Here is a 12,051-nt window from a genome sequence, read left to right as displayed (position 1 = left end):
CAATGCTCACTCCAGAGACATTTACTCTATGATTTTGACATAAGATCTTAAACACATAAGTGCAGTATCAGGTGGCAGTATGTCGTATTAAAAAAATGAAAGGGCAATCACCACATCGAACCACAGACATTATAAATGCCAATGACAATGCCAACTATATGTGCAAAACGAAAGGTGAGGAAAGATGATAGCTAACGGTACGGTTTAGTTTCACGCCGAAGTTCGTATCTTTATGTTCTTCAAACAAATCTCTGGCCAGTAAACGTTTAACATTTTCATGGCAAACACAGAAACAACAGTGTCCTGCAAAGTGCAAACGTATCGTTTTATTTCGAATCATTTTAAGCGTTCTCCTTATCTTTGACTATTGGTCGAGTTACATTCCGGACTATTACAAAACGCCACTTCATGAATCCCACTTCTACAGATTTTGCTGGGCTTTACTTCAGTATCAGAGCTTACAGTTTCTTTGCGAGAAAGCATTCTATGCGGTCGTTAAGTTTTACTGCGAATAAAACCATAGCTGACTTGGCAGGAGAGCTTCTGTAAAGTTTGGAAGGTAGGAGACGAGGTGCTGGCAGAAGTAAAGCTGTGAGGACGGGGCGTGAGTTGTGCTCGGGTAGCTCTTGCCCGCGAAAGGCAAAGGTCCCGAGTTCGAGTCTCGGTCCGGCACGCAGTTTTAATCTGCCAGGAAGTTTCATAGATAACTTACTAAATACACTCCTGGAAATGGAAAAAAGAACACATTGACACCGGTGTGTCAGACCCACCATACTTGCTCCGGACACTGCGAGAGGGCTGTACAAGCAATGATCACACGCACGGCACAGCGGACACACCAGGAACCGCGGTGTTGGCCGTCGAATGGCGCTAGCTGCGCAGCATTTGTGCACCGCCGCCGTCAGTGTCAGCCAGTTTGCCGTGGCATACGGAGCTCCATCGCAGTCTTTAACACTGGTAGCATGCCGCGACAGCGTGGACGTGAACCGTATGTGCAGTTGACGGACTTTGAGCGAGGGCGTATAGTGGGCATGCGGGAGGCCGGGTGGACGTACCGCCGAATTGCTCAACACGTGGGGCGTGAGGTCTCCACAGTACATCGATGTTGTCGCCAGTGGTCGGCGGAAGGTGCACGTGCCCGTCGACCTGGGACCGGGCCGCAGCGACGCACGGGTGCACGCCAAGACCGTAGGATCCTACGCAGTGCCGTAGGGGACCGCACCGCCACTTCCCAGCAAATTGCTCCTGGGGTATCGGCGAGGACCATTCGCAACTGTCTCCATGAAGCTGGGCTACGGTCCCGCACACCGTTAGGCCGTCTTCCGCTCACGCCCCAATATCGTGCAGTCCGCCTCCAGTGGTGTCGCGACAGGCGTGAATGGAGGGACGAATGGAGACGTGTCGTCTTCAGCGATGAGAGTCGCTTCTGCCTTGGTGCCAATGATGGTCGTATGCGTGTTTGGCGCCGTGCAGGTGAGCGCCACAATCAGGACTGCATACGACCGAGGCACACAGGGCCAGCACCCGGCATCATGGTGTGGGGAGCGATCTCCTACACTGGCCGTACACCACTGGTGATCGTCGAGGGGACACTGAATAGTGCACGGTACATCCAAACCGTCATCGAACCCATCGTTCTACCATTCCTAGACCGGCAAGGGAACTTGCTGTTCCAACAGGACAATGCACGTCCGCATGCGTCCCGTGCCACCCAACGTGCTCTAGAAGGTGTAAGTCAACTACCCTGGCCAGCAAGATCTCCGGATCTGTCCCCCATTGAGCATGTTTGGGACTGGATGAAGCGTCGTCTCACGCGGTCTGCACGTCCAGCACGAACGCTGGTCCAACTGAGGCGCCAGGTGGAAATGGCATGGCAAGCCGTTCCACAGGACTACATCCAGCATCTCTACGATCGTCTCCATGGGAGAATAGCAGCCTGCATTGCTACGAAAGGTGGATATACACTGTACTAGTGCCGACATTGTGCATGCTCTGTTGCCTGTGTCTATGTGCCTGTTGTTCTGTCAGTGTGATCATGTGATGTATCTGACCCCAGGAATGTGTCAATAAAGTTTCCCCTTCCTGGGACAATGAATTCACGGTGTTCTTATTTCAATTTCCAGGAGTGTATTTGTGTGAATTACTTACTTATCCTGCTCATTTGAAATATTTAAGACAAGAAAGGGATAATCTAGGAAACTTGAATAAACGCACTTTTCGTACACTGTTTCGTGATCTTATCTGCAATACGGAATTTCATCGGCTCTACTCTTGGCTACATTTTATTTTCGTGATATAGCAATCTGCTGCACATGTCGAATATTAAAGGCTACGATGATTGGAATTCTTGTCTGCCACCTGTAGCTACAGTGTTGTCGTCGTACTGGATACTAGCACTCGTAAACAAAGTACAGGTTTCGCTATTCCCGTGGTAAATAATAATGTAAATGTCGTGTGACTAGGGCCTCCCGTCGGGTAGAGCGTTCGCCGGGTGCAAGTCTTTCGATTTGACGCCACTTGTGCGTCTACGGGGATGAAATAATGATAAGGACAACGCAACACCCAGTCCCTGAGCGGAGGGAATCTCCGACCCAGCCGCGAATCGAACCCGGGCCCTTAGACCTGACATTCTGTCGCGCTGACAGCTTTTTTTTCATTTTGTCCGTTGTTGACCGTTGTGTTTGGTCGTTGCAGACGTCACAGGACATCCGTTTAAGTTCGTTTGTTGAACCTTCCGCTCAGTTTTTTTATTACAGAGCCCAACCAGCTCTCTGACCGAACACGCTGAGCTACGGTGCCGGCTTCCACTCAGCTACTGGAGGCGGACTACTCCCGTGTTGGACGGAGCTGTATAGCAGTGGCTCGAAGTGCTACTACAAAAGGCGGACATGTGCCACAAAGTGTTTTTGTTTAGAGAGCACTTAGTTTTGGCAAGTAGCGACGACTAGCACTGACACAAACATTTTCGTAACAAATTCAGGGCCGGCCGCTGTGGCCGAGCGCTTCTAGGCGCTTCAGTCCGGAACCGCGCTGCTGCTACGGTCGCAAGGTTCGAATCCTGCCTCGGTCATGGATGTGTGTGATGTTCTTAGGTTAGTGTTAGGTTTAATTAGTCTAGGGGACTGATGACCTCAAATGTTAAGTACCGTAGTGCTTAGAACGATTTGAACAAATTCAGTATAATGACTTTTCTGGAGACTAGAAATCTACTCTGTAGGAATCAGCATGGGTTTCGAAAAAGACCGTCGTGTCAAACCCAGCTCGCGCTATTCGTCCACGAGACTCAGAGGGCCATAGACACGGGTTCACAGGTAGATGTCGTGTTTCTTGACTTCCGCAAGGCGTTCGATACAGTTCCCCACAGTCGTTTAATGAACAAAGTAAGAGCATATGGACTATCAGACCAATTGTGTGATTGGATTGAAGAGTTCCTAGATAACAGAACGCAGCATGTCATTCTCAATGGAGAGAAGTCTTCCGAAGTAAGAGTGATTTCGGGTGTGCCGCAGGGTAGTGTCGTAGGACCGTTGCCATTCACAATATTCATAAATGACCTTGTGGATAACATCGGAAGTTCACTGAGGCTTTTTGCGGATGATGCTGTAGTACATCGAGAGGTTGTAACAATGGAAAATTGTACTGAAATGCAGGAGGATCTGCAACGAATTGACGCATGGTGCAGGGAATGGCAATTGAATCTCAATGTAGACAAGTTAATGTGCTTCGAATACATAGAAAGAAATATACTTTATCATTTAGCTACAAAATAGCAGGTCAGCAACTGCAAGCAGTTAATTCCATAAATTATCTGGGAGTAGGCATTAGGAGTGATTTAAAATGCAATGATCATATAAAGTTGATCGTCGGTAAAGCAGATGCCAGACAGATTCATTGGAAGAATCCTAAGGAAATGCAATCCGAAAAGGAAGTAGGTTACAGTACACTTGTTCGCCCACTGCTTGAACACTGCTCACCAGGGTGGGATCCGTACCGGACAGGGATGATAGAAGAGAGAGAGAGAAGATCCAAAGGAGAGCAGCGCGCTTCGTTACAGGATCATTTAGTAATCGCGAAAGCGTTACGGAGATGACAGATAAACTCCAGTGGAACACTCTGCAGGAGAGACGCTCAGTAGCTCGATAGGGCTTTTGTTGAAGTTTCGAGAACATACCTCCACCGAGGAGTCAAGCAATATATTGCTCCCTCCTACGTATATCTCGCGAAGAGACCATGAGAATAAAATCAATCTTTCTTTCCACGAACAATACGAGACTGAAACAGAAGGCAGAACCGATAGAGGTACTCAAGGTACCCTGCGCGACACGCCGTCAGGTGGATTGCAGAGTATGGATGTAGATGTAGATCAGTACTGTCTAATTACACCTGGCTAGCGAATGAACACAAAATATAAGATGAAATAGATGTTAATACAGGAGTAGATATGACAATGTATAAGAAAACAGGAACACGGTTAAGCTATTGCGTACAGCATAGTGGACACGTTATAGATACAAAAACAGCACCTATCACGGTAGTCGAACTTTGTACGCCAACTAGCACCACACGAGATGAAAGTTTCAAAGAATGTAAAACGAGATAAAAGAAACTGAGATAGTGAGCGAGACAAAAATTTCATTGCGACGAGGGACAGAAGAAAAATAGTAGATGTATTTGGATGCGGGGAAAGGAATAAAAGAGGAAGCTGACTAGTAGGATTTTCCGCGATGCATAATTTAATCATCGGTGATACTTTGTTTAAAAAACGTGGAAGGAGAAACCTGGATCCACTGGAAGGTTTCAGATATATTACATAACGTTAAGACAAATTTCTAACCACGTTTTAAACTGCAAAACATTTCCAGGGCCAGATGCGAACTCTGATCGTAATTTATTGGTCATGAAATGCAGACTAAATCCGAAGGAACTGCATAAAGATAGGAACTTAAGGAGTTGGGACCTGAATAAATGAAAGGAGCCACAGATTGTTGAGGGTTTCAAAGAGAACAACAGACAATAACTGACAGAGGAGAATACGATAGGAAGTTAATGGGTAGAGTTGGAGGGGAAATAGTGGTGGCAGAACAACATCAAATATGTAAGAAGACAAGGCCTGGTAGAAATCCTCGGCAAACACAGAAGACACTGAATTTCACTGACAAAAGGAGAAAATATACAGATGCAGCAAATGAAGCACGCGAGAATGAATGTAGACATCTAAAAAATAAGATTCGCAGAAAGAGCTAACAGGATAAACTGGAATGGTTGGAGAACAAATTCACGACCGTGCACGGGTAAGCACGTATGGCATTAGTGGCCGACTGCGAAATGATTCTACCGTCGCCAACGTTGATTTCGTAAGACTCACGAACATAAGCTGGAAGAAATTACGGCTCGCACGGGCTGTTATAGGAAGTCGCTTCTCCCTCGCTCGGTTTGCGCGCGGAACAGGAACGGAAATGACTGTAGCGGCTGACGTGAAAATAGGCACCGTCTCAGAGCATTGCCGATTAGTGATAATTTCAAATATTAGTAAGAATTACGAAAAAAATATCAGACATCTCTCATCTAGTCTTGAATATGATGGATTACTTTCCAGGGAAGCGTCCTGGGACCTCTGCTGTTCCTGATCTATATAAGTGACCTGGGTGACAATCTGAGCAGTCCTCTTAGGTTGTTCGCAGATGATGCTGTAATTTACCGTCTAGTAAGGTCATCCGAAGACCAGTATCAGTTGCAAAGCGATTTAGAAAAGATTGCTGTATGGTGTGGCAGGTGGCAGTTGACGTTAAATAACGAAAAGTGTGAGGTGATCCACACGAGTTCCAAAAGAAATCCGTTGGCATTCGATTACTCGATAAATAGTACAATTCTCATGGCTGTCAGTTCAACTAAGTACCTGGGTGTTAAAATTACGGACAACTTGAGTTGGAAAGACCACATACATAATATTGCGGGGAAGGCGAGCCAAAGGTTGCGTTTCATTGGCAGGACACTTGGAAGATGCAACAAGTCCACTAAAGAGACAGCTTACACTACACTCGTTCGTCCTCTGTTAGAATATTGCTGCGCGGTGTAGGATCCTTACCAGGTGGGATTGACGGAGGACATCGAAAGGGTGCAAAAAAGGGCAGCTCGTTTTGTATCATCTCCTAACAGGGGAGAGAGTGTGGCAGATATGATACGCGAGTTGGGATGGAAGTCATTAAAGCAAAGACGTTTTTCGACGCGGCGAGATCTATTTACGAAATTTCATGCACCAACTTTCTCTTCCGAATGCGAAAATATTTTGTTGAGACCAACCTACATAGGTAGTAATGATCATCAAAATAAGATAAGAGAAATCAGAGCTCGAAGAGAAAGGTTTAGGTGTTCGTTTTTCCCGCGCGCTGTTCGGGAGTGGAATGGTAGGGAGATAGTATGATTGTGGTTCGATCAACCCTCTGCCAAGCACATAAATGTTAATTTCAGAGTAATCATGTAGATGAAAAGAAAATTCTTGCCAGCTTCTACGAAAAATAGGAACTAGTGTTACAACAAATTTTGTAGAAAAATAATTTTTTGCTTCAGCTTGTTGAAGAAACAGAACCACAAATATACTTGGACGGAAAAAGTATATGAGCATTCTGACAGTTCACTGATGCATGTGATAAATATTTTATCGAAAACATAAAAGTATTCCGAGACCAAAAAAGAGATGTGAAACTATTGCGTGTATGTGAAGAAAAGTTTCGTTGCTGATGAACTTGTGTTCTGTTGCACCTTGCAGAAACTTCCGCGAGAAAGTATTAAGAAACGTATAAAATTAATTTGTGTAACATGTGGAACATCATTGGTGTATCGCGTCACCTCTGAAAGGCATTTCGCTTGCGAGCGATGGCGAGCGCACGTGCACTCAGGGGCGGATCCAAGGGGGGGGGGGGGGGGGAGGGGAGCCAATGGGGGCGATTGCCCCCCCCCCACCCCCTGGTGCATGACCGATCTTTTTTTTCCGACTGCTTTAGGGGCTGATTACGTCGGCCTATCTAATATGTTTTACTTGAAGTCGAAGATGTAAACAATGGCATGCAGTTTGATGTAACAATTCAAAAAGGGACCTTGAAACCTCTTCCATTTAGCGAATAAACTACAGAAGAAACAACTATACTTACGAATAAAATGTTAATATTCGCTGACGCATGAGCGATCTGTGTCCTTTTTTTATCACTTTCCCCGCAGTGCGTATGTAAGATTTTGTTTCTAGTGGCAGTTTGCAAAGAGATGGTGTTGATAATTAAGGGATGAACACCGAAGGAATACTTGAAAATATTCTGTTGCAAATGGTGAGAACCTTACGACAGTCCCTTTTATTCTGCAATTGCACGTTTTCGATCTGGATGAACGCTTCTCCCACGTTTTGGCTTTCTTCTCACTTTTGATGCGGAATGTGAACAAACAATAATTAGCCAAATGTAATAATGTACACGAAAATAACGTCTGTGGATTAATTCACAATCCATTCTCTCATACGGTAAGAATATAAATGTTACGGTCAGCAGATTCAAACAGATACTGAAATCTAGAAAACTCAGATTCATTTCTCTTTCTCCAAAGTGCAGAAGGCAACTCTGCCAAAGACTAAGGGAGATGCGTTTTCCTCATCAATATAATTTATTCTGAGGTACTAAGCGTATGCTTCTATCGCAACCTGAAAAAAAGCATGAATTTCATAACGGTGTTAGAACTTAGAGCTGTGGCTTTCTTCTAAACTGTTTGCTTATTTCGGAAGTCAAATCTTGAAGAAACAAACTGGTGTTTGCCAATAGCCAAGGAAACTGCCGGAGTAGAAGGAAGAATCTGCTTATTTAAGAACATCGATGAATTAAATCCGCCTCCTTGGTCTTGCACTTACGCATATTCATTACCAGATTCCTGTAGATGTAGAAAAAGTAATTACAAGATTTTCAAAAAGTGGGCGTAAAACGAGATTAGAATTTAATATTTAAGAGCAGTATTGTGAATATACGTATTTAATATTATATTTCATTTTATTTATACTTTTGCATTTTTATTTTATTTCTTATTTTTTTTACACGAAGAAAGACAGAAATTTCTTATTGTTAATATTTACATTCATGAGAAAAAACAGCTTATTATGAGCATAAAATGACCTAATTAACAATATAAGATGATTTCCTGAACACAGTCAAATACCCTATTATAACTTTTCACAGTCGTATCGTCATTGCTGCGTATAAACAAATGTGCGAATTCGATGGCAACATTCTGTCAAATGAAAACAATTGGTGAACTAATTTCGAAGATTTAAGAATGGAAACAAATGACCATTAGCATTTTTATAGATTTTACATTAGCAGACAAAAACAGAGTTTTTCAAGTGCACGTGTCGTCTCTGAAGAATATGTTTTAGGTAATGCAGTAATTTATTTCATTAAACACACTTAACACATGTCGATACACAATTAAACTAAAAACAGAATATTATATATATATTGTGTGTGCGTGCGTATAGAGTATTAATGATTTTATTTGGAATTAATTTTTTGGAAGGCAGGTACCAAAACATTTGCCCCCCCCCCCCCCCCCCGACCGAGATCCTGGATCCGCCCCTGCCAGCACTTGGACGTCACCAGTGACGTATTAGTTCCGATGGCCGACCCTGATACGAGCGAGAATACTCACTGCCTCCCGAAAATTTTTAATTTGCAGCTCTAACTGACGATTCATCTCTGCAGCCATCACTGAAATCGCCGATATACGCCACACAAAAGTATCTGTAGGCGTTTCCGTTGAGGTCGAGCTAAACATATTTGTGCTAATGGTTTTGTGAGGCCCAAGTTTTTCGAAGATTACTACAAAAATACTATCCTCAGCTCGCAATACGTGCACTTTGCACAAAAGTTCGTCCTTGCTGCTGCTGTTGCACTCCATTAAAAATTTTCGTCCACCACTGCACTTCCTGGATCAGAAAACAAATGGACGGACAAGACAGAGGACAGACGCCTCTGAGCCAGACCGCTTAATTTTTTCACAAAGGCCGACCTTGGTGGCCGTGCGGTTCTAGGCGCTGCAGTCCGGAACCGCGCGACTGCTACGGTCGCAGGTTCGAATCCTGCCTCGGGCATGGATGTGCGTGGTGTCCTTAGGTTAGTTAGGTTTAAGTAGTTCTAAGTTCTAGGGGACTGATGACCTCAGAAGTTAAGTCACATAGTACTCAGAGCCATTTGAACAATTTTTTCGCAAAGAAAACACTGTTTTTCTAGCCGTTGAATACTCTCTCCCGTCGTAGCATCAAACCTATTGCCACCTATCGTGATAACGTGCTCCATTGAGCGTAGGTGGAAGAACATGGGGCCCAATCAAGACATCACCAACAATGCCTGCCCAAACAGCTACTTTCTAATATTTTACTAATAACTGAGTAAAAACCGAACTATCAATTACCCATAGCAGCAGTCTTAAAAGTTTTCATTTTTCAGTAAATCTTTTTGACAAAGGAGTAATTTTTATTTGGAACATTTGCACTGGTTGGAAATATTCCGAATCCCAAAGAAAGCAGGTGTTGACAGATGTGAAAATTACCGAACTATCAGTTTAATAAGTCACGGCTGCAAAATAGTCACGCGAATTCTTTACAGACGAATGGAAAAACTGGTAGAAGCCGACCTCGGGGAAGATTCAGAAGGATGTAGGTTGAAGTAAGTACTGGAAGATGAAGAAGCTTGCACAGGATAGGGTAGCATGGAGAGCTGCATCAAACCAGTATCAGGACTCAAGACCAAAACAACAACAACATAGAAAATGGGAAAATCGATCAATGCTATACAAATAACAATTCCATACGAAACGAGCAACGAACACACTGCAGGACTGGTGCAATACTGCTGACACAATAATGTCCCTGCTTCTGTGTGTCGTGGCTGAACCTACTCGTGTACTTGAAGTATGCAGGACCTGGCCCACACCTGATATACAGGGTAATTCGGGAAGATATGCAAATATTTTAATATGTTACTCTAAAAGTAAAACTAAATAAATTAGTTCATATTAACATACGACGGCAAATGTTTAGTTACGGAGCTACAGCTAATAAAAGATTTTGCCTGATATTTAGCTACGTTGCAACAAAGTTCCCTCTAATTTACGTCAATGGTCATAGATTGTTTGACAACAGATTACCGGTTTCGGTCTTTAATGACCATCATCAGATTTGCAGCGAATGGGAAAAACATAAATACACTCGCAAACCAACAGGTTAAAGAACAAACACATAGACCATAATGAAAAGTAGTACTGACAAAATTTACATTTGTGCGCTTTAAATATGAAGAGGCACGCCTGTTTCGTGAAAACAAAGTCCTAATGTACTGCAGCCATAGTGGCATCGTCAAATGTTAAATGCGGAATCAGCACCAGCATCGCCAAATACATACAGATAACGTAACATGCACGAGTCATGTTGTCGGTAGCACTACTGTTTAAAACAAGCTGATGCACAGGAGCCACCAGATGTTTGTGTTCCAAGTTGACCAGATGTCGCTAATGTTGGCATACACTAGTTTTCGATGATAAATTGAAACAGCGAAAATAAAGGGGATACAACAGTTGAAGTCTATACGCTTATAACGTATAAAAGGCATTACAGTAATAAAAAGCAATAAAAGGAAGAACACGACAAAAGTAATATTGTTAAAAAGACGAAGAGTTAAAAAAACAGTGGTTGACATGTGCTCTAGTGTCAATATTCTAGATAATGACATAAATATTAAACACCGTTGATAGTCTACCGGGTAATATTAAACAACCATAAAATAAATCGCTAAAGGAGCCACAACTGAAAGGAAACATAGTGCTGCACATAATCAGCCCTGTCTGTTATCGCTAAGGCCAGAATTCCGCACAGGCGGGAAACAGTTGGAGGAACGTGACCGGCAGAGGGCCCCTCCTACCGTTGCACGAAAAGAATGATAAAATACCGTAACAGTGGATGCTCCACATTATCTGATTAATGTAGCCTATGAAATGAACAGAGAAGGAACGACAACGTACTAGAGTCATGCGTTAAATGTGTGGAAACGAAGAAAACATGTGATGCACTCAATACCAGGTGAACTTAACGAACACACTATATACAACAGAGGCGTGCAGTGATTAGGTTAAAACATTGTCAGATGAACCAAAGTAGGCATGGGGCACAAAGTCATTTTGCCAGTTAAGCAGTTTCGTTGGTTCTCTATTTTTTGTTTTATAAATTTCGAGCTCCTCTAAGAAATTAAGAGCACGGCCGTTTTCCACTCGGTAAAGAATACGCATGCAACTCTCAATGTTTCCTACGGAATGACCAGTTTCAGATAAATGTTGTCCCAAAGCCGTTTTGTTTCGTGGCTGGCTGCTTAACTGGCAAAATGACTTTGTGCCGCATACCTACTTTGGTTTATCTGACAATGTTTTACCCTAATCACTGCACGCCTCTGTTATATATAGTGTGTTCGTAAGTTCACCTGGTATTGAGTGCATCACATGTTTTCTTCGTTTCCATACATTAACGCATGACTCTAGTACGTTGTCGTTCCTTCTCTGTTCATTTCATAGACTACATTAATCAGATAATGTGGATCATCCACTGTTACGGTATTTTATCATTCTTTTCGTGCAACGGTAGGAGGGGCCCTCTGCCGGTCACGTTCCTCCAACTGTTTCCCGCCTGTGCGGAATTCTGGCCTTAGCGATAACAGACAGGGCTGATTATGTGCAGCACTATGTTTCCTTTCAGTTGTGGCTCCTTTAGCGATTTATTTTATGGTTGTTTAATATTACCCGGTAGACTATCAACGGTGTTTAATATTTATGTCATTATCTAGAATATTGACACTAGAGCACATGTCAACCACTGTTTTTTTAACTCTTCGTCTTTTTAACAATATTACTTTTGTCGTGTTCTCCCTTTTATTGCTTTTTATTACTGTAATGCCTTTTATACGTTATAAGCGTATAGACTTCAACTGTTGTATCCCCTTTATTTTCGCTGTTTCAATTTATCATCGAAAACTAGTG

General features: G+C 43.2%; 1 protein-coding gene across 1 annotated transcript in view; it reads right to left on the bottom strand.

The window, feature by feature from the left end:
- The window catches only part of LOC124720307 (speckle-type POZ protein-like), a 100,456-nt gene that overhangs the window by 78,842 nt on the left and 9,563 nt on the right, over nucleotides 1-12,051 (bottom strand). The gene's annotated exons all lie outside the window — the stretch shown is intronic.

The sequence above is a fragment of the Schistocerca piceifrons genome, chromosome 11, assembly GCF_021461385.2.
Source record: "Schistocerca piceifrons isolate TAMUIC-IGC-003096 chromosome 11, iqSchPice1.1, whole genome shotgun sequence".
Lineage (NCBI taxonomy): Eukaryota > Metazoa > Arthropoda > Insecta > Orthoptera > Acrididae > Schistocerca > Schistocerca piceifrons.
The sequence above is the reverse complement of the archived record's forward strand: the minus strand, read 5'-3'. Positions and strand labels throughout refer to the sequence as shown.